Genomic DNA, 26,151 nt, shown 5'->3' with positions numbered 1-26,151 from the left:
CCACTCTCTGTCTTCTCCCACACAGCCAATTTTGAATCCAGTTTACAACCTCTCCATGGATACCAAGTGTCTGAACCTTCTGAACTAACCTCCCAGTGGGACCTTGTCAAAGGCCTTACTAAAGTCCATGTAGACAACATCCACAACCTTTCTTTCATCTACTTTCTTGGTAACCTCGAAAACTCTACAAGGTTCGTTAAACACGACCTACCACGCACAAAGCCATCCTGACCATCCTTAATCAGCCCTTGGCTGTCCAAATAATTATATATCAGATCTCTCAGAACACCTTCCAATAATTTACCTACTACTGACATCAGGCTCACTGGCCTGTAATTACCTGGTTTACTTTTGGAGCCTTTTTTAAACAACGGAACAACATGAGCTACCCTCCAATCCTCCGGCACCTCACCCGTGGCTCAGGACATTTTAAATATTTCTGCCAGGGCCCCTGCAATTTCTACACTAGTCTCCCTCAAGGTCCGAGGGAATATCATGTCAGGCCCGGGGGATTTATCTACCTTTATTCGCTGTAAGACAGCAAGCACCTCCTCCTCTTTAATCTCTTTATGTTCCATGAAACTACTGCTTGTTTCCCTTCCTTCCTTATGCACAATGCCCGTTTCCTGAGTAAATACTGATGCAAAAAAACTGTTTAAGATCTCCCCCATCTCGTGAGGTTCCACACATAGACGACCACTCTGATCTTCAAGGGGACCAATTGTGTCCCTTACTATCCTTTTACTCTTAATATACTTGTAGAAACCCTTCGGGTTTACCTTCACGTTATCTGCTAAAGCAACCTCATGTCTTCTTTTGCCTTCCTGATTTCCTTTTTTAGTATTTTCTTACATTTTCTATACTCTACAAGTACCTCATTTGCTTCTTGTTGCCTATACCTGCTATACACCTCTCTTCTTCTTAACCAGATCGCCAATATCCCTTGAAAACCAAGGTTCCCTATGCCTGTTAACTTTGCCTTTAATCCTGACAGGAACATGCAAACTCTGCACTCTCAAAATTTCGCCTTTGAAGGCCTTCCACTTACTGAACATATCCTTGCCAGAAAACAACTTATGCCAATCCACTCTTCCTAGATCCTTTCTCATTTCCACAAAATTGGCCTTTCTCCAATTTAGAATCTCAACTCGAGGACCAGACCTATCCTTATCCATAATTAGCTTAAAACTAATGACATTGTGGTCACTGGACCCAAAGTGTTCGCCTACACATACTTCTGTCACCTGACCTGTCTGGTTCCCTAATAGGAGATCACGTATTGCTTCCTCTCTTGTTGGTACCTCTATATATTGATTTAGAAAACTTTCCTGAACACATTTGACAAACTCCAAGCCATCCAGCCCTTTTACAGTATGGGAATCCCAGTCAATATATGGAAAGTTAAAATCGCCTACTATCACAACTTTCTGTTTCTTACATTGGTCTGCTATCTCTCTGAGATTTGCTCCTCCAATTCTCTCTGACTATTGGGCAGTCTATAATACAACCCTATTAGTGTGGTCACGCCTTTCCCATTCCTCATCTCCACCCATATGGCCTCTGTAGACGAGCCCTCCGGGCTGTCCTGCTTATGCCCAGCTGTGATATTTTCCCTGACTAGTAATGCTACTCCTCCCCCTTTCATCGCTCCCCCTCTATAACGTCTGAAACAACGGAACCCTGGAACATTGAGCTGCCAGTCCTGCCCCTCTTGCAACCAAGTCTCACTTAGAGCAATAATGTCGTAATCCCACGTGCCAATCCACGCCCGAAGCTCAAAAGATCTTGAATCTATGTCCCCTGGTTCTAGAATTCTCCATCAAGGGAAACAATTTTATCCTGTCCACTCTATCTATTCCCCTCATAATTTTGTACACCACAATCATGTCACCTCTCAGCCTTCTTTGTTCTAAGGAAAATAACCCCAACCTATCCAATCTCACCTCTTAGCTACACTTTTCTAACCCCGGCAACATTCTTGTAAACCTCCTCCGCACTCTCTCGACAGAACAGAAGGGTCATGAGGACTCGAAACGTCAACTCTTTTCTTCTCCGCCGATGCTGCCAGACCTGCTGAGTTTTTCCAGGTAATTCCATATTAAGCTGCCAGTTTTGTCCTTCCTTTAGCCAGATTTCTGTTATAGCAATGATATTCTGCTACCATGTGTCTACCTATGCCCTTAACTTATCTACCTTGTTTGTAATACTCCTTGCATTGAAGTATAAATAGTTTAACCCCATCAATTTCCCTTGCTGGTGCTTTTTAAACTTTAAACAGGGCAAGCAACTGTGTATCTCCTTAACCAATTGAAATATTGGGAATTGAACAATTCAGGAACTGAAAAGGAATTATAAATTGGAGTGAGTGAATTCAATGTCCAATCAAGTGCAGAAAAAGAAACAGATAGGGAATGAAAGATTGTATTCAAAGAGAGAAAAGCAGCAAAGAAAAAGTTTTTTAAAAAACGTAGATCCCCAAAGACAATTATATCCTAAAGGTATAAGACTTCACACTTTTAATGGTTAATTTTCAGTGCTAGAGAGTTTGACTGGCAGTAAATAACATGCCATTAAAAGGCTAGAAACTTGAAATATTGTTACCTTTATTTGGTGAATTTAGTTCATAACTGCAGTGCAAGTGCTTTTTGTTTGATTAGTATGAGCCATGGCTCAGTTGGCAATTCGTTTGCCACTGAGTCAGAATGTTGTTGGTTCAAGTCCTACTTCAGAGAATTGAGCACAAAAATTCAGGCTGACACTCAGTGCAGGTCTGCTGGTTAGAATTTCTCTTGTTCGTTTAATCTCCATATTTTTGATTCCAGAAAATAGAAGGCCGTAATCACCTTAACAATTGATTAAATTAGCAGAAGATAGAGGCCCTGACCAAGTAATTGATTCAATTAGCAGCTTGAAAACTCATTTACCACAAGTTGAAACTGGAAGCTGCTAAGATTGCTGAGCGTCACACAAACTGAATAAAGGGTGATGCACAAAATAAGGTAATTCACAAATTTATAATCATTCAGAGCTACAGGAAATAAGCAGTAGATTTAAAGGTTTAAAAAGGAATGATTTTATTAAAGCTATGTAACTGAAGAGCTTATGCCTGGGACTGACTGTATTCTGCATATTGTGATGTAACATTGAAATAAAGGCAAGACAAGAAACAAGGGCAGAGTACACCTATCATTTTACAGATAGGATTTAACTTCAGAGAGTACCTGATTTTCCCTGACTGGCTGAATCTCCATTGTGTACCAATTCATATTGGATATCCTCAACTGAATGGCTGGAATGACCGGCAGCAGTTTTGGACAGTTTGTGGTGTGGAACTCACACTGATAGGGACTGTTTGTGGTGTGGAGTTCACACTGATAGGGACTGTTTGTGATGTGGAGCTCACACTGATTGGGACTGTTTGTGATGTGGAGCTCACACTGATTGGGACTGTTTGTGATGTGGAGCTCACACTGATTGGGACTGTTTGTGATGTGGAGCTCACACTGATTGGGACTGTTTGTGATGTGGAGCTCACACTGATTGGGACTGTTTGTGATGTGGAGCTCACACTGATTGGGACTGTTTGTGATGTGGAGCTCATATTGACTAGTTTTCAATTTTTTCATGACTTTAATCCTTTAACCTCAAGAGCATCCATTATTTTAATTGCTCAAACATTAGTTTTGTCATCATCCATCTATTAAGCTCTCTGTCTCTCTTCCTTTCCTCTACAGCACTCTTTACCCCTCTGACCTTGCTTTGGATCATCTAACCTAACATCTGCTTTTTGTGTCTTGCTGACAATTTTTTGCTTTATAACATTCCTGTGCAGGAATGGGACAGTTTATTACACTCATGGCTCTATAGAAATACATGTTTTGTTGTGTTGTGAACCAAGGTGAATCCAGAACAATAAGCGGCTATTTGGCTTGAAAGTCAGTTCTGTCCACAATGCATATGGTATAGACTTTGATGTTGATCCAGATTCCTCTTCAACTTGTTAATTCACCCAGAAGAAGTGTCTTTCTCTGTGAGTTCATTCCTTGCAGCAACTATCCTGGTGGGGAAAAAGCACCTTCATCAGCTTTGTGAATTTTGAACTTGCTCACTGTGAAATACATTTATTCTGAATTTATCCATTTATATCTCTACCGTTGTTGACGTATCTATGCTAAATATGTTCTTATGCTCAGTGCCACTGCTATCCCCAATCCAAGGACCTTGTTATGACTCTCACTGTTATTTTCTGCCCAATTAAATGCTATTGAGACCCAAGGATTCTAACAGAATCCCAGCTCTGTACAGCAGCTGCAATGTAACATATGCTGCAATGTGGACCTCCTTTCTTAGAATATACACTCAGTTTACTTTTCAATAAATCAAGCCGGTAGTTTTACTCCTCACATTTGAGTGGTGAAAACTAGGTGGAGTACCCACCCATTATAGAAGCCACTTGTTAGAGCAGTCTGTGCCCACATCCAGTAGGCCTGGACAACATTCAAGCTTGTGCTGATAAATAGCAACTAACATTCCAGCCTCACAAATATCAGGTAATCACCATCTCCAACAAAAGGGAAAACAGTGAGCATAATGGACTGGGAGAGACAGATAGCACAAGACTAAAAAATAGTAACGCATGAGGTGGCATCAGAGTAAGAGGGAATGTAATAAGGTCTAAAATAGGTTTTCAATGCAGGAATGTGAATGCACTGAGCAGGGTAAATAGGTTGATCTGCTGCAGAGGCAGATAGCCACGATATGATGTCATGGCAATAACAGAGACCTGGCTGATAAAAGGCAGGACTGGGTACTGAATAGCCCTGAATATAAGATATTCAGGATAGATAGAGAAGGAAAGAAAGGAGGAGGGCTGGCAATGTTGATTAAAGAAAATATCATCATGCTGAAGAGAGAAGATGTCCTAAATGGCTCAAATACACTATTTGGTTAGAGCTAAGACACAATTGAGACACCATTACATTGCTGGGCATATTCTATAGGTCACCAAATAGTGGGAAAGATGTAGGGGAACACATTTTCCAGGAAATTACTGAGAGGCATATTTATAATGAGGGACTTTATCCTAATATAGAGTGGGATAGTTATTGTGCAAAGGACAGAGAGGCAGAAGAGATCCTGAAACGTGTTCAGAAAAATGTCTATATCTGTGTTTCTGGTCCAACATGGAAGGAGGCATTGCTGGATTTGGCTCTGGTACAATGAAGTCGATAGATTCTCCCACCACTTCAGATGAATGTCTAGCAAAAAAAGACTGGGGTTTACAATTTGGTTGATTGTTCATGTGATGCTCGACCAAGTCTCGGTTTGCATAGCGCATTACAGACACTGCATATGAAGTCAGTATCGGAGGGATGGATGGGGGCATTGACTTTGTGTCTTGCTTGCTTGTCCTGAAGACACTTGACTCCGTTCTCCTCAAATGTTGAAATCGCTTGATGACAGAGACTTCTCCATTTGGGTCTGTCCCAGGAAGTTTTTGTTCATGTATTGTGATCCAGCTTGAGGTTGGCTTTCAGGTTGCCTTTATATCTAAGTCTGGGATGTCCTGTGGTGTGGGTTCTCATGCTCAACTGGCTGTAGAGTAATGCCTTTGGTATGTGGGAACCCTCCATGTGACCAGCCCCATGAAGCTGTGCTCTGCTGAGCACGCTCTTGATGCCGGGGATGCAGCACTTTGCAAGAACCTCGGTTTGGGGATTTTGTCCTGCCACCTGATGTTGCAAATAGACCTGAGGCAGTGAAGATGGAATGCTTCTAGTTCCATTTGATGTCAGTAGGTTGCCCATGTCTCGCACCCATAAAGAAGTGATGTAAGAACCACTGCTTGGTAGACTTTATTCTTTGTTCTGAGACAAACTCTATGCTCTTTCCAAAGTCTATGAATGAGTCTGCCAAATGCAGAGCTTGCTTCTGCCAGGCGATAGTTGATTTCCTCATCCAGCGTAGTGTTATTGGGTAGGATACTCCCAAAAAAGCAAAACTTCTGTACTGAATGGAGGGGTATGTTGTTGTTACTGACTGTGGGGCCAGGGTTAGAGTTAGGAGGTGGGACAAGTGAATGTGTTTGTAGGGAAACATTTAGGTGACAGTGATCCTGTGTATCATAAAGTTTAGATTTGCCGTGGAAAAGAGCATGGAGCAATCTAGAGTCAAAATAATTGTGGGGGGGCCAATTTCAGTGGGATGGGAGGAGATTTGGCTCAGATAACTTTGAATCAAAGATTGGCTGGCAAAACTGTAATGTAATAATGGGCTACCTATAAGGAGGAGATGGTTCAGGTACAGCTGAGGTACTCCCATGGGGGGAAAGGTAGGACAAACAAAACCAGAATTCTGTGAATGATGAAAGAGATAAAGAGTAAGATGAAGCAGAAAAATGGTGCATGTGACAAATGTCAATGCAAGTGAAAACCAATGTGAAAAAGAAAGACTAGAGGGGAAATAAAATAATTAATGAGTGTGTATGAGAAGAGACTGGCAGCTAGTAGCATGGAGTCCAGCTCGACAGAGTGCCACTTTAACAGAGTAATGTACTCAGAGAATTTGGTGAGCGAAGTAATTCAACACAGTGAGGAAAGATCTTTTACAAAGCAAGGAACGGTCTGAGTGAGGGAGCAGGAGACAGCAAGACCTGGCAGCAGCAGCGGTGGCTGATAAATCTGAGTTGGGGATGTGCCATTGTAACTTCCAAAAAAGCAGGAAATGATGTCAGAGAATAGCAGGTCGATGATTGGTTGTTTTTTCTATTGGGATCCAGCTTGCAAGCTGAGGTTGGCTTTCAGATTGTCTTTATCACTAAGTTTTGGAAGTCCTGTGGTGTGGGTCCCTGAGCTCAGTTGGCTGTACCAGTACAAGCATGATGATATTGGATATTATCAACTGTAAGATCATACTTTGTGAAAGTGACCACAAAACCTGTAAGATTAATGTGTGACAATGGGCATTTAAGCTGTGGAGAGATTTGATTCTGTGGTCAATATTTAGTTAAATATGGACCTGAATAAGGGTACTTGGCAGCCCCCTGTGAAGTTTAAATATCTCATTGTTTAAAGATGAACCAGTGTTTGAGGGATATGAGATCACTAGACAGTTGGTCTCACTACCATATTGAGCAACGGAGAATATTTGAGCTCAAACTGGGACGGAGATAAGAGAGAATGATCACTGTCAACTGTCATGGTGGCCTGGACCCCAGAAATGTTAACCATGAAGTGATCAGACTGCAGTATAATACACCCTGAAAAGTAGATGTGTGCGTGAGAGAAACATCTAAAACAACAGGAAATATCTGAAACAGTTGAACCATCATAGCTTTTCTAGTCTACAGCAGCCAGTTTCCAAATCCACCTGAGAACCAATCACCTGGCTGTTCATCTACAAGAGCCTTGCAGCTTCAAGAGAACCCTTTGTTTCTAAAAGACCTTCACTCCAACTAAAGCATCAATTCAACCAAGATATCAGGTCTGCATTGATATAAAAACTGAGTTATAAATTCGGTTTTTATAATTACAGATGTAACTTAATTTGTATCTATTCTTTGTGTGATAGTGTGTGAGATGAGTGAACATTCAGGGCAAGTGTATAATAATAAATAACATTTCACTTGCCGCATGGTGCAGCTGGGAGGCTTCAGATTCTTGGGACATTTGGAGAAGCTCTGGGGCAGGAGGCACTTATTCAGAAGGACTGGGGCCAAAGTCCTTGTGGGGAGGTTCACTATGTGGTTGTGGAGGGTTTAAATGAAATTTGCAGGGGGAGTGGGGTGGGTTGAGCACCAGCATACAGAAGTAAAAAAAAAGGAATAAGGTGCATAAAGGAATAAGTATTGCTGAACAGAGACTTTTTTTGTCAAAGCATTTTGCCTTCACTCATCAGGACAATTTGCAAGAAAATACCAATGTCAGGGGAACCAACATATTTATACTGTATGAGAAGAGAGTGCTGATTGGTTGGCAAGTGGACTCTGGTCGAGGTATTCCATGGAGATTGCACCAGTTGATGGTGACTGACGGTTAACTGCTGAGCATTGTTCAAAATTTAGACCAGACACTTGACTCTGGTCAAGACACTGCCCTTGGTAATGAACCAGTGAATGGCTGTTACATATTTTGTTTAGCTGTAACTGGCACACATGTGTACATGTTATTTCTGCCTGCAAAGAACAGGGCCCTGTGTATTAATATATGTAGCTTCTAGTACAAGCAAATGTGCCACACTGCGAGCCTGACAGGCAATCTTAAATTGGTTGTCAGTGATTCTTAGCATACTGAGAACTATTTAGTAAATATTGTTCAATCGCGGAATCACATCTAATGTTGGACATTTTTGAGTTTTGCAAGCACAGGCTGGTTGGGGTGCGGTCCGTCAAGATCTTGACCAGTATGTTTTCAGTCCAGCTAGGATCTGGTGCTGGAGAATGAGGTAGGCCAAGTGGACAAAATGTTTGTGGCAGACCCAATGCTTGAAGTGAATCAGTCATCTGGTCTGGATGGTTTGCATTCCAGGTTGCTAAATCAAGTGGGAATGGAGATAGCGGAAGGGCTTGTCATAATCTTCCAATTTTTCATAGATATGGAGGAGGTGCCGGAGATTTCAAGAGTGGCAAAATGTGATGCCCTTGTTCAAGAAAGCATGTAAGGACAGTCTTAGCAAGTATAGGCCAGTTAGTTTAACATCAGTGATGGATAAGGATTTAGAAACAATAATCAGGAAAAATCAACAGGTGTTTGGAAAAGGAGACCCAGGATGAATTTGTGTAAAAGCAGTTCATGCTTGACTAATCTAGTTGAATTTTTTGATGAAGTAATAGAGAAGGTTGATGCAGTGGATGCTGTCTATATGGATTTTAAGAAACCTTTTGACAAAATACCACATAAAAGGCTGGTTAACAAAACAGGCTCATGGAATAGGAAGGTCAGTGTCAGCTTGGATAAAAAATTGGCTTATGGCAGAAAATGGTGAATCATCTTAAATGGTCATTTATTGGACTGGACGCTGGTAGACAGTGGTTTTCCCCAAAGGTCAATGCTAGGACCACTACTTTTTGATAAATGACTTAGATTTTGGAAAACAGAGTAAAATTTCAAAATTTGTCAATGATAGCAAACTAGGAGATTTAGCAGACAGTGAGGATGATGCCAATCGACTGCAATGGGACATGTACAGATGAGGAGATAGGCAGACAAGGGACAGATGAAATTTATTGCAGTGAAGTATGAGATGATGCTTTTTGGCAGAAGGGATACAGATAGGTGATACTTAATGGCACAGTTCAGGAGCGAATGCAGGAACAGAGGGACCTGGGATTCATGTGCATTGATCTTTGAAGTTGACAGAATATATTGATGTGGTGGTTAGCAAATCATATGGGATCTTGGGCTTCATAAATAGAGGTATCGAGTACAAAAGCAGGGAAGTCATGCTCAACTTTTATAAAGTTTTGGTTAGGATGTTGAGGTGGATGGAGGGAGGGTACGATGGGGGTGTGTGAGGATAAACTTTTGTACTCAGTGTGTGACAATGACCTGGAACTTGCTGCCTATGAGGATGATGGAAATGGTGACCATTAATTATTTCAAAAGGAAATTGGATAAATTTACACAGGACCATGAGCAATCCAGCAGTTTCAGTCTGAGTGGAGTAATGACTCAGTGAATTCTGACAGTTTCACAGTCATTACAACCACAAAATTCGGACCACAAAGTCCAATATAATCCTGTAACAAGAGGCACCTCGCTAGGGAGCTGTCTAATCAGAGAATTCTCAATGATCTTCAAAACAGCTATCAATCTAACCCATGACTCCGGGTTGTGTCTGACACATTGGTTTATGGCAGCATAGTTTAACACCATGATTGAGGACATGCTTACTGACAGAAATATGATCCAAACACCACAGAGTTTATATCAAAAAATGGATAACTGCACTTGTCACACTTACATTAAAGTAACAACAAAAGGCTGACTTTTGACAAAGGTAAGGCTATTTGTGAATAAAGACAATGACTTATGGTCAGTTAAAATGTTAACCCCTTAGACATATATTTTCTACATAATGTTAAGCCAGTTTGTGTGACTTTTCTGTTGAGAAATACTTTAAGTGCATGTTGTTTGTTAACTCCTTACAAGCTAATTGTAGCCCTAAAGAATTCAAATTGAAAATTGAATACAGGGTTTGCATCTTTACGTACGTTGTTGTCACACTCAGATAAATTCCTGTGAAATTTGGAATGTTTTAGATCAGGATAATAATTCTCCTTTCTCCTCATCACCATTACCACATAGCTTTGTGCTTTCAACAGATTTAATAATCCAAGTACAATGGACCACATCATTTACCATTTTGTGAGCAGCAGGGTCCCTTCAGACCCATCCTGATCAATTTGTTTTCCCAGGCAGAACATTTTCTATTTATCACCACCCTCTGTTTTCTGTTGCTAAGCCAACTCTCAATCCACCTCGACATTTTGGCAACTATTCTGTGAGCTATAGCATTCTCTAATTGTCTCACTTCAGGAACTTTACTGAATGTTGTTAGTAAATTCAAGTAAACTGCAGCTACTGGATTAACTTCATCCACCAGCTTAGTAACCGTTGAAAAATTCCAGAAGGTTTACAAGGCGTGACCTATTGCTTCTAAAACTGTGCTGACCCTTCCATACCATAGTTTGTTTATAAGCATCCTGCAAAATGCCTCCAGGTATTTATCACACCATTGATAAGCTAACCAGCCTATAATTATCAGGGTCATACCTTATTCCCTGTTGACTATTGAAGCCCCATTTCTCATTATGTAGGTCTTGGGTGTTTATCCAGTATTTATGGAATCCTGCCCATCCTGGTTCTGTTTCAAGTGGGCAGCAGTTAAATTTAAGACTTGCAGCATGTTCCCATGATTGCAGCACAGAGCTTAACATCTGCTGTGCTGCTGGTTGCCTCTTCGTGCTGCAGGGGGCTGAGTAACATTGTGTTGATGGCACATAGTGCAGCCAGCCTTCTGCTCTTAAAGACAGTCTGTCCCTTTAAAAGGCAAGGTGCACTGAATAACATTGCTGCAATTTAAAATACAAACAATGGAACAGCAGGGCAGAGAGAGGGTTCCAGGGTCACAGATGTAGCACTGGAGTCATTAGTGGTGGAGCTGGGTAGGAGGAGAGACACAATGGTTCTGTAGGAAGCCAGGAGATCCTCAAGGGCCACCCTCAGAAGGGATTGGGAGCTGGTGGCCAGGAAAGTCAATTCTTCTGAACTTACGGACCTGGCAAAAATGCCGCAATAAGTCCAATGACCTCACATGAGTGGTCAAGGTCAGTGAACATATCTTCACATGGTATCTCTTACCCCCAACACCATTAACCTCTCATGCTTCTCAATGCACCACACTCCTTTCACTCACCCATCAACACTCACTGGCACTCAGGACTCACACCTAGCACCTAGATATACATATTCCAATGCTGCCAGCCTCACCCCCATCTGTTGTTGCATCCACATTCTTCCAGCCATTCAAATATGCAAGGCACATCACTCAAACCTAGTGCAATATCATCACTGACATTCTGCCCTTTCTCATGGCCCATAACAGAAGGGAGCAGAGCACTTTGGGTCTACCTACACTACATGCATTGCAGCATTTCAAGAAGGTGGATCACCATCACCTTCTCAAGGACAATTAAGGATAGACAACAAATGGTGTAGGACCATTGCACACAAGGATTCCTGTATCTGCAGAGGCCCACAGAGGCTCTCAGCATCATGGGACTAGTCACAACTGTACCCATGATATGCAATGTTACTGAGGCTAGGAAATTGGCCTTATGCCCTTTCTCAATTCATAATGCACCTTCGTCTTCGTCCTCCTATCTAACATGATGAACAAGTTACTGATGATAGACCTTTTGCTTCCCACCCCAGATCCTATCCCTCGCTCCAAGCTCCCCCTTTTGATTTCCTAATTTCCGACACCCAAGAACTGCCAGCTGCTCAGTCATTTCAGCCCCAAGAGGAGGACAGAGAGTAACAGAAAAGTAACTGAGAGACAATGGGGAGACATTGGTATGGTGGTATTGTCACTGGACTAGTAATCCAGAGGCCCAGACTAATGGTCTGGAGACATGGGTTCAAATCCCACCATCGCAGCTGGTGGGATTTAAATTCAATTAATAAACCTGGTGAGCATAAAATTATCATTGGTTGTTGTAAAAACCCATCTGGTTCACTAATGCCCCTTTAGGGAAGGAAACATGTCGTTCTTACCTGGTCTGGCCTATATGTGACTCCAGGCTCGCAGCAATGTGGTTGACTCTTAACTTCTTTCTGAAATGGCATAGCAAGCCACTCAGTTCAAGTGCAGTTAGCGATGAGAAACAAATGCTGGCCTTGCCACCAATGCCCACTCCCATGAAAGAGTAAAGGAAAAAAAACTGATGATGAGGCCCAATCACTGAGTCTGACACTTGCAGCCTCCAGCTCAGATACTGACACTGCATGTAGCTTAGTAACTAAAATAGAGTCAGGATCAGTACAGGGTGAGTCACCAGACATGAGTGGGCTGCAGCCTGGCCTGGGTGAGGGATGGTTTGTGTGCCAACTTCCTGGAGGACAAGCTCATAGACACATTCTACTGCAGGGAACTCAGATAAAGACCTCAATACAATGGTATATAGGAGAACACTGGGTATGTACACTGAGATGCTGGCATGTCCAGGAACATAGAAGACTCTACTCAAAATTGACAGAGGGAATGGCACTAAACTTGTCTCCTCTGCAGCCTCTACCCTATATCTCTGTCATCCAGATGCACTGCTACTGCTGCCTCCGTACCTGTTGCAGCCTTTGTGTGGCTGGGTCACCAAATCCTCAGCTTTCTCTGTGTGTTAATTGTATATTAATTGTGTATAATTGTATTAAGCTGGTGGGCAACTGACTTTCTAGATTAAAACACTGTGAGAATGTTGCAACAGCCACTGCCAATGCCAGTTACAGCACCTCCAAAAATATTGTTGAGTAATTGCAAATTCAGAGACTGGTCCTGGTCCTTTAAATAGCACTGATACAGGGCCTATATAGCAGCTGACTGCTTGCTTTTTATAAAACGATGCATAAATTTGTTGCCTTGACCTGTGCGATCCAAATTCGAAAGACTGCCGTCAGCCGGGAGGACTGCCTAACATCAGAATAGCAATGCAATCCTTGCTTCACAGTGGGTGCCCATGTGGGTGTTCTTCTCAAGGACTCAGTGGCAGCACCAAAAGCAGGTGACAATCCAGCAAAAACCCCAAAGAGGGTACACGTAGCACCATTAGGAGGCAGCACTTAGATGAAATTCATGCCCAGTATTTCCAATTGCTGCATTACTACTAAATTGCTGTATGTGTTACTTGGTTCCATTGACTATGTCTGGAAGTTACCTACTTTTCTTGCAAACTGATATAATGAATATAAGGGTCTGGCACATAGAGGGTTAATGTGGGACTGAGTACAGTACTGCCCACATAGTGATGAAACAGAGCTCAAGAGCCACACCCAGGGTCAGTTGAGTGTTGGACAGAGCCTTGTGTACCAGCAAGCATGGAGACAGCTCCTAGCTTGTGCCCTTTACTGTATATTTGTAAATAGTTCTAAGAATCAACAAAGACTAACAGTTAACCTAAGTATGACTATGAAGACTTCTTCAGACCGACCGAACTGTAATCAACCCTACAACAAAATCAATTTAATGTATCCACAGGATTGTGGTCATCTGTAATAATTTGACCAATTTATCCTTTAATGCACTCACCAATTCCTTCAATGTGTAAAATATTCTGAGTCTCTCAAATTTCTTTCAGTATTTTGCTTCCTCTGTGCTTTTGTATGAATTGTGTACCAGAAAGTAAGGAGCTTTGTACTCTTTACTGTATATTTGTAAATAGTTCTAAGAGTCAATAAAGACTTATAGCTAACCTATGTATGACTATGAAGACTTCTTCAGACCGACCAAACTGTACCCAACACCCTGGTGGCAACTTGTGGAAAAACCTAAGACCTCGCAGAAAATGCAGAGAGAAACTAAAATGCTGGAGACTGAGAAAAACTGCAGCAAAGCATTCTGACCTAAAAAGAAGCTCCAGAAGCAGAAGGACGAAGGAAAAATCGCCAAGAAAAATTTCCAAAGAAAGGCTTGGAAGCTGAAGGCAAAAACTTAAAATCCCTTACTACAGCAGAAGACTCCATTGCATCTCCTTTGGAAGCCCAGTTTCAAATTCCAGAGCATACATTCACCAGACCTAGCAAAGGTGAGCTAAATCTTTCAAAATTCCAGGCTACCGCAATTCCTGACAAATCTTTAAAAATTTCAGTCAGAAGTGTAGTTTGAAAAAAACCTTTGCTAAAGGCCCAATCGCCAATTCGGCGCCTTAACACATCGCTCAAAAAAAAAGATAATTAATTGAATATTCTGGGAGAATCGCAACTTTTAAACCCAGCTAAAGGTAAGCAAATGCCAGAATTCAACAAATTTGTGACTTTAGACTTAAATGCTGAGCAAGAGAGCTCTGCAGGCAGCCATTTCAGGTAGCAATTGATGAAAATGTTTTTTCATGCTGAGCACGATTGCCATTACCGAACCGCAACAGCAGATGGCAATGCAGAGCCAGCAGCTGACTGAATGAAATCCAAAGTGAATAAACGCTGCAAAAGGAAAACAAAATAAGGTTGGAACATATTGGTATCAAAGCTGAACTAGAAGATTTGAAACACAAGATTCAAGCTGAGTATATACCTTTGAAAATGCATGATAAACTAAAGCATTGCTGAAAAATAAGACATGCTATCAAAACTTAAAAGCAAAATACTGCAGATGTTAGAAATCTGAAACAAAAACAGAAAATGCTAGAAAAACTCAGCAGGTCTAACAACATCTGTGGAGAGAAAGACAGAGTTAATGTTTCAAGTCCGTATGACTCTTCTTCAGAGCTCTGAACTCAGTACCGAGTACAGTACTGCCCACACAGTGATGAAACAGAGCACATGACCCGACCCAGGGTCAGCTGAGTGTTGGACAAAGTCTTGTGTACCAGCAAGCATGGAGACTTCTCCTAGCTTGTGCCCTTTACTGTATATTTGTAAATAGTTCTGAGAGTCAACAGAGACTAACAGTTCATCTAAGTATGACCACGAAGACTTCTTCAGATCTACTGAACTGTAACAAACACCCTACAACAGAATCCATTTGATATATCTGCAGGATTGTGGTCATCCGTAATAACTTGACCAATTTAGCCTTTAATGTACTCACTTATTCTTTCAATGTGTAAAATATTCTTTGAGTCACTCAGATGTCTTTCTGTATTTTGCTTCCTCTGTGCTTTTGTATGAATTTTATTTCTTCCTAAAAGTGACTGCTATAATATTCTCAGGAGAATACTTAACATGTTTGTCTGCTGCTATATTTTTTTTAACATCCTGGTAGTCACATGGTGCAATGATAATGACATAATAATGATTCATCAAAGCTCTCCTCCTCTCCCGTGCCTAATGGCACATGAGGCAGACAAAGCATGTACTCATGTCTGTTTCCATGGCTAGTTTCTCCTGGAACATGTCACCAGCTTGTGCCAGAGGCTATAGTTTGAGGGATTTCACCCCACATCAAACATGGCTGCCCAGGTGACTCTTCTGATCTTACTGCTTGCCATTGTCATATTCTTCAGCTCTCCAGTCAAAGGCAGGTCTAGACCCACAGTGCCACAACCTCCACCACAAAAAGGGCAAACAGGCAAGTCCCAAATCCACCAGAACAGCAACCCCCATGTTGTCACATGGCTGACCAGGAATCTCACTTACCACCTGCCATTGGTGTACATTAGAAGGATTTGCAAGTTGATAATCAACCTGTTCGGACATGATATGAATGCATCTTCCTTGGTCATCAAGTTGTGATGTGGGACTTGAACCTTCTAGCTCAGTAGCAGGGACACTACCCACGGCACCACAAGACTTCCCTGCATGTTATTTTAATGAACATATTAGTTAATATCTTTGTAAAATAACAGACAGAGAAATGTCATCCAGATGTGCAAAGATGTGTCTGCAGGTATCACCAACAGTAATTTCTAGGCTTCTAATCCTCACCAACACTGACCTGTCATGTAAATCCAGACCTACAGCTTGCAGAATGCAGTGCAGTTAGTGCGTTAAAATCTCTCTGCATTATCTAAACATTTACATTTCAAAGGAAGCCCTGCACTTGTCTGTGTCTGTGCAAGTGCACAGATTCATTTTAAGCAGGACAATGAGAAAGGCAGACAGGAGCCAGACAATGTAAACACATTTCTACCTGTCTGTGCTCAGTGTAGTGTAAAAGTATCTTAAAATAACATCCAAGTTTCTTGTGTCCTATTTTTAAGTGTGACTTTCCATTAGTTCCAAAATATATTTTCTCAAAGACATGTACCACCACATTGCTAACTATAACAATACCAAACGTAACAATGCAAAATCTCTGACCCCACCAGCTCAAGGTAATTAGCCATCTCTGGTGCTTTGATGGGAGAATTTTCCCAGGCGGTTTCTGCAGTGTGTGGGAGATAAAATTCCCAAAAGTGGTGTCAGATTGGGATCCCGACACCATCCCACGCCCATCCGAGTTTCACCTGGGTGGTTTTGCAAGCAAGTGAGGACCACCTTGGGGCTGCCTGGTAATTAATTTCAATATTTAAATTCCCAGTTAGCTGAGGATTTAACCCAGCATTGCTGGTTTTGACAGCAGTGCGAGGGATTCCAAGCTGTCAGTAACTTGCCAGGGTCATCAAGCCGAGATCAGAGCAAGGAGAGCTTCTTCAATAAAACTGACAGGCTGGGAAGCCTTTGATCTGTGAATGAACTCACTGAAAGCTCCAGCCATGATCAGGTGAGAGGTTGCTGCTCACAGCATTTCTCCTCCAAGTGTATTACTACTGCTAGACAAATGATTGCCAACTTCTTGGAAGTTAATTCATCAAAACTTTAATTCATCACTTTACTCACCTTTAGCTGCACTTCCCTGTTATCAGTCTTCACCGCGGCATGGGAGCAGTTTATGCAGCTCTACTTTACACCTCTGATGAGGACAAGAGGAGCAGCAACAGGAACATCAGGAGGAGCTCCAGCTGTCTTCCCCTCAGTCACATGCTGTTGCACAGGGCAAAGGGAATGGATAGTAAGATCCAACTGGAAAGAGGCAAGACCTCCATCACAGGGTCTACAGACAGTGCAGCAAATCTCAACATATGTGGGCACCAGTGCTGCAGGAGGCCCAGGCCCTCATAGCAGATCATTGCTGACACTTGCAGTTTCCTGGAACAAGTAGACCAGGTGGGCTCACAGTGCCAGTGGTTGTCAAAATGTCTGTCACTGGAGGACCCTAGCCTGCCTCTCCCCCACACACTCTGACTGCCATACAGGTTTCTGCATCTCCTTGGACTTCTGTGTTCTCCTGTCCTGCAAGGAAAGCAGAGAGTTAAAGCTGTTAGTAATGGTTTGCGTGGAAGGTTGCTGTGAGGTACCAGTGTGAGAGGGCAATAGGATGAGGTAAGTGTTTTGACCGTCCAGATGGGGATGTGAGGATGTGCCTGGAGACAAAGGAATGAGTGGAGCTGCGAGATGTGTTGTCCTGAGGAGTGCTATGTAGGAGAATGTTAGGGAAGTCAGAGTGTGGAACTTGGTTCCTGAAAGTGTTTAGTCACCTTTGCCATCCTCCTGACTTCCTGGATCCTCTTGATGCACTGTCCCCAGGTTGGAGGGTGCATGCTCCTGCTGTTGACCTCCTCGGTCACTTCCATTCACGCCAGAGGTTGTCCCCTTCTTTGGAGAGTTTACTTCACTGTAGCCCCTTAGATCCTGCAGCTGGAGCTCGGGAACCCCCTAACCCCCTTCTGGTGTCTCACTCTTACCAAGAGGAGAGGTGGTGGGGTGGTAAGGTCTTCCCATGTGTCCTCTTCATTCCAGTGGTCACTGCAGCATCAGTAATCCAACTGCAGTTCAGTCATTCGATCTCTGCTGGGGCCCTTGAATTGGAAACCCTTCCTTTGACAGATTCAACTCAAAATCCCACCCACCCACTGTGATTGGCTGGGGAAGCTGAAGGTGGGATGCTAATACTGTGACTCTATTCAAGAGCTTCAGTAAAGACTGCTGCATTGTCAACAGGTTCCTAACTCGCTACAGATCCTACCCATCCTTTCAGCCGGGAATAAGACTCTGAACATTCCAGCCTCAGCCTCAGTTTAAGATCCCTGCAACACAAGCTGTGTGAGGAGGCATCCATTTGTTTGGATTTGACTCTTCCCTTTAAGTTGTCCAAACCTGTTAATTCCATATCAAGGATGATATAATGCCCCATGATTTATTCATTACCATGGACTCAATTTTACGAGCCATGTGCGCATCACCCCCCCCCCTCCCCGCCCCCATCTACCACCACCACCCTACCCACCCCCCCCCCCAACCCCTTCCCGGGCATGTTTCCAGTTGTGGGGGGAGGAGGGAAATTGGTGAGATGGGGCACATAAAATAGGGCAGAATCCCACCCAAGCACCTTGCTGCCCATCCCCAAACTCACCTCCATATTACCAGGGGGTGCCAAAACCGGCAGCCTGCCCACAATATTTAAATAAATAACCAAGGGTCAATCGAGCTTGTAAGCAAGCTTGATAATACACTGGCCATGCCATAATGCAATTGGCGTGGGCAGTCGATTGGGAGTAGGCAGGCCCTTTCTGTTCAAATCTTTTTAAAAGGCCAGGAAGGAAAGGGGGTATTATCTTCAGGAGGTGACTTTGTAAATCTGTGGGGGAAACAGCCCCCTAAGATAGTACCCCCCTCTTTTCTACCTATTCACCTGCTCTCTAAAACCCACCACACCACCCCACTGCCCCCCTCCCTAGCCTGCCCAAACCCTTCCCACCCAACACCCTGGAATTAGCTCACTCTAGGATCCATGGGCCTTCTTGAGGCTGATGGGATCTTGGCACTGCCAGGACTGCAGGAGTTGCTGGCCAATCCGATTGGCCAATAGTTCCTAAAGGTGGGGCTTCCTGCCTAGAGAGGGGCGGAGGTCACACTGTCAGCCTATTTTGCCTGCCCACAGCACATTATGACTATGGGGTGGGCTAGCACGGAGTGAGTTGGCTTCCAGACTTTGCTCCCGGCAGGTGGGATTGGAAAGCCATCCATACTTCGCATCCCCCCCTCCCCCCGGAATATGCAGTTGTGCAAGATGCTATCAAAATGTAAATTCTTTCATGTGCTGCTATCCCCTCCATTTCTATTAGTGCAATTTCAGTCCTTATAAATAAAGCAACATTCCGCTACCTATTGAGAGGTCATGTCGTGAAACATTTCTGATCCTCTAAACCCTAGCTCATGATCGTCCTCTATCACTAGCCTTATTTCTGAGATACCAACAATAATGTTCCTTAATCCTATTAACATCTTCCTTAATCATATTAATTTATTCCTGATCTTTCATATGTTTTTATATAAAAGAACCAGCTAAGCCCTTATTCTTGACTTGATCTTTTTGGTATTGTGGTCAGGACTTTGTGGTCAGTTTTATTCATCCTTTCGTCACTTTATGAGTTATGTCCCCAGCCTGTAATGTCTTCATACAATGGAATTAGTCTGGATGAGGTGAAGACTATCTCATTTGAACTGCTTCCTCTTGTCCCAACATCCTGAGGATCTGCCTCCTGTCTACACCATCTCTCTATCCTTTGTGACTGTATTTCTAGTCTGGCTTCCCCAATAGGTCTAACAGGTGCAATGGAAGTAATCCATTGAAGTTTCCCAGCACAGCAATGAACTTTGGCAAAAATTAAATTATGTCTTAAGTTTTGATTTTTATAATGACAATTTGAGAGAGGAATGGACCCAGTCATCCAGTTTACTTACCCCACCCCAGTCGGTACCACTCTACATTATAAAGCCAAACTAACCAGGAGGATCCTGGGATAATTCCCCAAATTTGTATGCACTAATTACAGTTGACAGTGGGAACATTATAATCTGTCTCAGTAACACAGACACAGGGAAGAAATAAGATAAGCATGACTTGCACTCCTGATTGTTATCTTGTTGGAAACTGCGAATGTCTGTATATCAAGTGAGGAGAGGACTGAATTCCAGTGTTAACCAGCGGCCAGCCTCCCAACACTTACTGTTTGGATTCACATCTTGATTGTCAGCTAGTGTCTGTGGAACTGTATAAGTTCATGCCTTCAGGAGGAGGATGAACTGTGACCAAGGTCAGAGATATTTTAAATCCCATTTACTTTGAAGATACAGCTTTCACCCTGAATCCTAAAGTACTTCATGAAGGGCTTATTATTCTATGACTTTTTATTTGATCGAAGAATAAGCAGCCAACAGATTTTCTTTATTGAGTGTGAAATGTTGCACTGTTTAGAGAATTTAGTCATACCATTGGAATTGAAGGCTTGACTGCCCAGTTACACAAGCATAAGTGTGTGGGTGGGTAGATGGGGTTAAAGCCAATGAAATATGCAATGCATAGGAAAGACAATTCATATCTGCTAATCACTTAATTAGCACAATATTTGAGGGGTTTTTTTTATTTTGAGTTTTCCGTTATTCCTTGGGTGTGACAGTCTTCCTGATTTTCGCCCATGAAAACAAAGTGAGAATACAAAGACAACTGAGAGGGATCTCAGGGAAATATAGCATCACAGCTGCTCTCTTACCTGATAGAATTCACAGTACATTTGCTGACAGTTGACTTTCCACATTTTGGAAGTTTGACCAATGTTTTTGCTTTTTTTATTCATTCACGGGGATGTGGGCTTCACTGGCTGGGCCATCATTTATTGCCCATCCCTAGTTGCCCTTGAGAAGGTGATGCTGAGCTGCCTTCTTGAACTGCTGCAATCCATGTGGTGTAGGTACATCCACAGTGCTGTTAGAGAGGGAGTTCCAAGATTTTGGCCCAGTGACAGTGAAGGAACGGCAATATATTTCCAAGTCAAGATGGTGAGTAGCTTGGAGTGGCTTCCAGGTGATGGTGTTCCCACCTATCTGCTGCTCTTGTCCTTCTGGATGGTAATGGTCGTGTTTGGAAGGTGCTGTCTAAGGAGCCTTGCTGAATTTCTGCAGTGCATCTTGTAGATGGTACACACTGCTGCTGCTGTGCATTGATGGTGAAGGGAGTGAATGTTTGTAGATGGGGTGCCAATCAAGTGGGCTGCTTTGTCCTGGATGGTGTCAAGTTTCTTGAGTGTTGAGGCAGCTGCACTCATCCAGGCAAGTGGGGAGTATTCCATCACATTCCTGACTTGTGCCTTGTAGATGGTGGACAGACTTTGGGGAGTCAGGAGGTGAGTTACTCGTTGCAGGATTCCTGGCCTCTGACCTGCTCTTGTAGCCATAGCATTTGTATGGCTAGTCCAGTTCAGCTTCTAGTCAATGGAACCCCCCAGGATGTTGATAGTAGGGGATTCAGTGATGGTAATGCCATTGAACATCAAGGGGTGATGGTTGGATTCTCTCTTGTTGGAGATGGTCATTGCCTGACACTTGTGGGGCATGAATGTTATTTGCCACCTGTCAGCCCAAGCCTGGATATTGTCCAGGTTTTGCTGCATTTGGGCTGCTTCAGTACCTGAGGAGTCGTGAATGGTGCTGTCATTGTGCACATTGTGCAATCATCAGCGAAAATCCCTATTTTTGACCTTATGAGGGAAGGAAGGTCATTGATGAAGCAGCTGAAGATGGTTGGGCTGAGGACACTAACCTGAGGAACTCCTGTAGGGATGTTCTGGAGCTGAAATGATTGACCTCCAACAACCACAACCATCTTCATTTCTGCTAGATTGACTCCAGCTGAGAATTTTTCCCCTGATTCCCATTGACTCCAGTTTTGCTAGTGTTCCTTGATGCCACACTTGGTCAAATGCGGCCTTGATATCAAGGGCAGTCACTTTCTCCTTACCTTGGGAGTTTATCTCTTTTGTCCATGTTTGAACCAAGGCTATAATGAGGTCAGGGGCTGAGTGGCCTTGGCAGAACCCAAACAGAGCATCAATGAGCAGGTTATTACTAAGCAAGTGTCACTTGATAGCATTGTTGATGATCCTTTCCATTACTTTACTGATGATCGAGAATAGACTGATAAGGCGGTAATTGGCCGGGTTGGATTTGTCCTGCTTCTTGTGTACAGGACATACCTGGGAAATTTTCCACATAGCTGGGTGGATGCCAGTGTCGTAGCTGTACTGGAACAGCTTGGTTAGGGGTGTGGCAATTTTTGAAGAACAAGTCTTTAGTACAATTGCTGGAATATTGTCAGGGCCCACAGTATCCAGTGCCTTCAGCCGTTTCATGATATCACGTGGAGTGAATCAAATTGGCTGAAGACTTGCATCTATGATGCTGGGAACCTCTGGAGGAGGCTGAGATGGATCATCCACTTGGCATTTCTGGCTGAAGATGGTTGTTGCAAATGCTTCAGCCTTATCTTTTGCACTGATGTGCTGGGCTCCTCTGTCATTGAGGATGATGTGGATATATATGTGATATACATGGATATATGTGGAGTCTCATCCTCCAATGAGTTGCTTAACTGTCCACCACTATTCACAACTGGATGTGGCAGGAATGCAGAGCTTAGATCTGACCCTTGGTTGTGGGATTGCTTAGCTCTTGCTGCTTATGCTGTTTGGCACGCAAGTAGTCCTGTTTTGACACCTCATTTTTAGGTATGCCTTGTGCTGCTCCTGGATTGCCCTCCTGCACACCTCACTAAACCAGGGTTGATCCCCAGACTTGATTGTAATGGTAGAGTGGGGGATATGCTGGGCCATGAGGTTACAGATTGTGTTCGAGTATGATCCTGCTGCTGCTGATAGCCCATAGTACCTCATGGATGCCCAGTCTTGAGTTGCTTGGTCTGGTTGAAATCTATCCCATTAGCATAGTGGTAGTGCCACACAACACAATTGAGGGTATCCTCAATGTGAAGGCAGGACTTCGTCTCCACAACGACTGTGCGGTAATCACTCCTACCAATACGATCATGGACAGATGCATCTGTGGCAAGCAGGTTGGTGAGGGTGAGATCAAGTATGTTCTTCCCTCTTGTTGGTTCCCTCACCACCTGCCACAGACTCAGTCTAGCAGCTATGTCCTTTAGGACTCAGCCAGCTCAGTCAGTAGTGTGCTACTGAGTCACACTTGGCAATGGACATTGAAGTCCCCCACCCAGAGTACATTCTGCACCCTTGTCACCCTCAGTGCTTCCTCCAAGTAGTGTTTAACATGAGCGAGTGCTGATTCATCAGCAGAGGGAGAGCAGTACATGGTAATCAGCAGGACGTTTCCTTGCTCATGTTTAACCTGATGTCAAGAGATTTCATGAGGTCTGGAGTCCCTTGCATTTGGGCCTCAGATGAGGAGTAAGATGATGAACAGCAGCATCTGCAGCCCTGTGGTGACAGGCCTCAAGCTGCACAGGAAAGAGGGCTGGAGCAAAGAGGGCTGGAGCAGGGACGGGAGTGGCAGAGAGGGCTGAGGAGTAAAGAGGGCTGGACTGGTATGGGAGTGGCAGAGAGGGCTGGAGCTGAAAGGGAGTGGCAGAGAGGGCTGGGGCAGGAACGGGAATGGTTGAGAGGGCTGGGGCAGGGACGGGAGTGGCAGAGGTCTGGGGCAGGGACAGGAGTGGCAGAGAGGGCTGGGGCAGAGAGGGCTGGGGCAGAGAAGGCTGGGGCAGAGAGGGCTGGGGCAGAGTCGGCTGGAGCAGAGTCGGCTGGAGCAGAGTCGGCTGGAGCAGAGTCGGCTGGAGCAGAGTCGGCTGGAGCAGAGATGGGAGTGGCAGAGAGGGCTGGAGCAGAGTCGGCTGGAGCAGAGTCGGCTGGAGCAGAGTCGGCTGGAGCAGAGTGGGCTGGAACAGAGAGGGCTGGAGCAGAGAGGGCTGGGGCAGGGACGGGAGTGGCAAGAGGGCTGGGGCAGAGAGGGCTGGAGCAGGGACGGGAGTAGCAGAGAGGGCTGGAGCAGAGAGTGCTGGAACAGAGAGGCCTGGAGCAGAGGCTGGAGCATCTATGGGAGTGGCAGAGAGGGCTAGAGCAGAGACGGGAGTGGCAGAGAGGGCTGGAGCAGAGAGGCTGGAGCAGGGACAGGAGTGGCAGAGAGGGCTGGAGCAGAGAAGGCTGGAGCAAAGAGGGCTGGAACAGTGACAGGAGTTGCAGAGAGGGCTGGAGTCGGGACGCGAGTGGCATAGAGGACTGGCTTACTGAGTGGAGTAGCAAAGAAGTGCAGCTTGCAAGAGAACACATCCCCACACAAAGTTAGCAAACAGAAGATCAGTTTCTTCAGAATGCATGAACAAAGTGTACAAGAGTACACAAGGAAGGAAGTGATGTTAAACTTATACAAAATTTGGCCTAAACTGGAGAATAGTGCAAGTTCTGGGTGTTGCACTTTTGGAAGGATGTGAAGGAATCAGAGAGAATGCAGAAAAGATTCATGCAAAGGCTTTCAGGGATGAGGAACTTCAGTTATGTAGATAGAGTGGAGAAGCTGGGACTGTTTTCCATGGAAAAGATGAGGTCGAATGGTGATTTGATAGAGGTATTCCAAATCATGAGGGGCCTGAACAGAGTAGTTAGGGAGAAACTGTTCCCATTGGTGGAAATGATTAAGAACCAGAGGGTACAAAATTAAAATATTTGCCAAAGAAGCAACGATGACATCAGGGAAATCTTTTTCACGCAGAGTGTGGTTAGGATCTGGAATGCACTGCCTGAGAGTGTGGTGGAGACAGGGTCAATTGAGTAGTTAGGATCTGGAATGCACTGCCTCAGAATTTGGTGGAGACGGGGTCAATCAAGTGGTTAGGATCCGGAATGCACTGTCTGAGAGTGTGGTGGAGGCAGGGTTAATCGAGTGGTTAGGATCTGGAACGCACTGTCTGAGAGTGTGGTGGAGGCAGGGTCAAGCAAAGCATTCAAGACTTAGGGGGAGAAGGCAGGGGAATGGCACGAGGTGAACTGTTCCTTTGGAGGGCTGAATGGTCTACTTCCTTGTTGTAACCATTCTGTGATTCTGTGTTTCAGATGCTGGCAGACAGCTGCAGCCTGCTTGTACTTAGTGGACATGCTTTTACCAGTGCAGTATTCTTATGTCATGGGAACATCGGAACAGGTGGAGTCCAATTAGCAACTTAAGCCTGTTTTGTCATTCAATCTGGCCAATTACCATCCCATCAGTTTTCACTTAATCATCAGCAAAGTAATAGAAGGTGTCATTGACAGTATTACCAAACAACACCTACTCGCAAATAACCTGCTCCCCATGGGGTCTGTTGGGGTCCCGCCAGGGCTACTCAGCTCCTGACCTCATTACTTGTCCAAACAAAGAGCTGAACTCCCGAGGTGAGGTGAGAGTGACTGCCCTTGACATCAAGGCAGATTTTGACCGAGTGTGGCATCAAGGAGCCCTAGCAAAACTTGAGTAAATGGGAATCGGGGGAGAACTCTCCACTGGCTGGAGACATTCCTAGCACAAAGTAAGATGGTTGTGGTTGTTGGAGGTCAATCATCTCAGCTCCAGGACATCACTGCAGGAGTTCCTCAGGGTAGTGTTCTCAGCCCAACCATCTTCAGCTGCTTTATCAGTGACCTTTCTTCCATCATAAGGTCAGAAATGAGGATGTTTTTTGGTGATTGCACAATGTTCAGCATTATTCATGATTCCTCAGATGCTGAAGCAGTCCGTGCCCATATGTACCAAGATGGGAACAACATCTGGGCTTGGGCTAATAAGTGACGAATAACATTCGTGCAACACATGTACCAGGCAATGACCATCTCCAACAAGAGAGAATCAATGGCATTATCATCACTGAATCCCTCACTATTAACATTCCGGGGGTTACTATTAACATCCTGGAGGTTACCATTGATCAGAAATTGAACTGGACCAACCATATAAATACTGTGGCTACAAGAGCAGGTCAGAGGCTGGGAATCCTGTGGCAAGTAACTCGCCTCCTGACTCCCCAAAGCCTGTCCACCATCTACCAGGCACAAGTCAGGATTTTGATGGAACACTCCCCACTTGCCTGGATGAGTGCAACTCCCACAGCACTCAAGAAGCATGACAC

General features: G+C 44.1%; 1 long non-coding RNA gene across 1 annotated transcript in view; it reads right to left on the bottom strand.

The window, feature by feature from the left end:
• Nucleotides 1–2,774: 2,774 nt before the first annotated feature.
• LOC121277908 overlaps nt 2,775–26,151 on the bottom strand; it is an 81,062-nt gene continuing 57,685 nt past the window's right edge. The window contains exon 2 of the long non-coding RNA XR_005943002.1: nt 2,775–4,057. This is a non-coding gene — a long non-coding RNA (uncharacterized LOC121277908). The remainder of the gene's footprint in view (nt 4,058–26,151) is intronic.

This window comes from Carcharodon carcharias, chromosome 5 (genome assembly GCF_017639515.1).
Source record: "Carcharodon carcharias isolate sCarCar2 chromosome 5, sCarCar2.pri, whole genome shotgun sequence".
Lineage (NCBI taxonomy): Eukaryota > Metazoa > Chordata > Chondrichthyes > Lamniformes > Lamnidae > Carcharodon > Carcharodon carcharias.
This window is presented reverse-complemented; position numbering and strand designations above follow the sequence as displayed.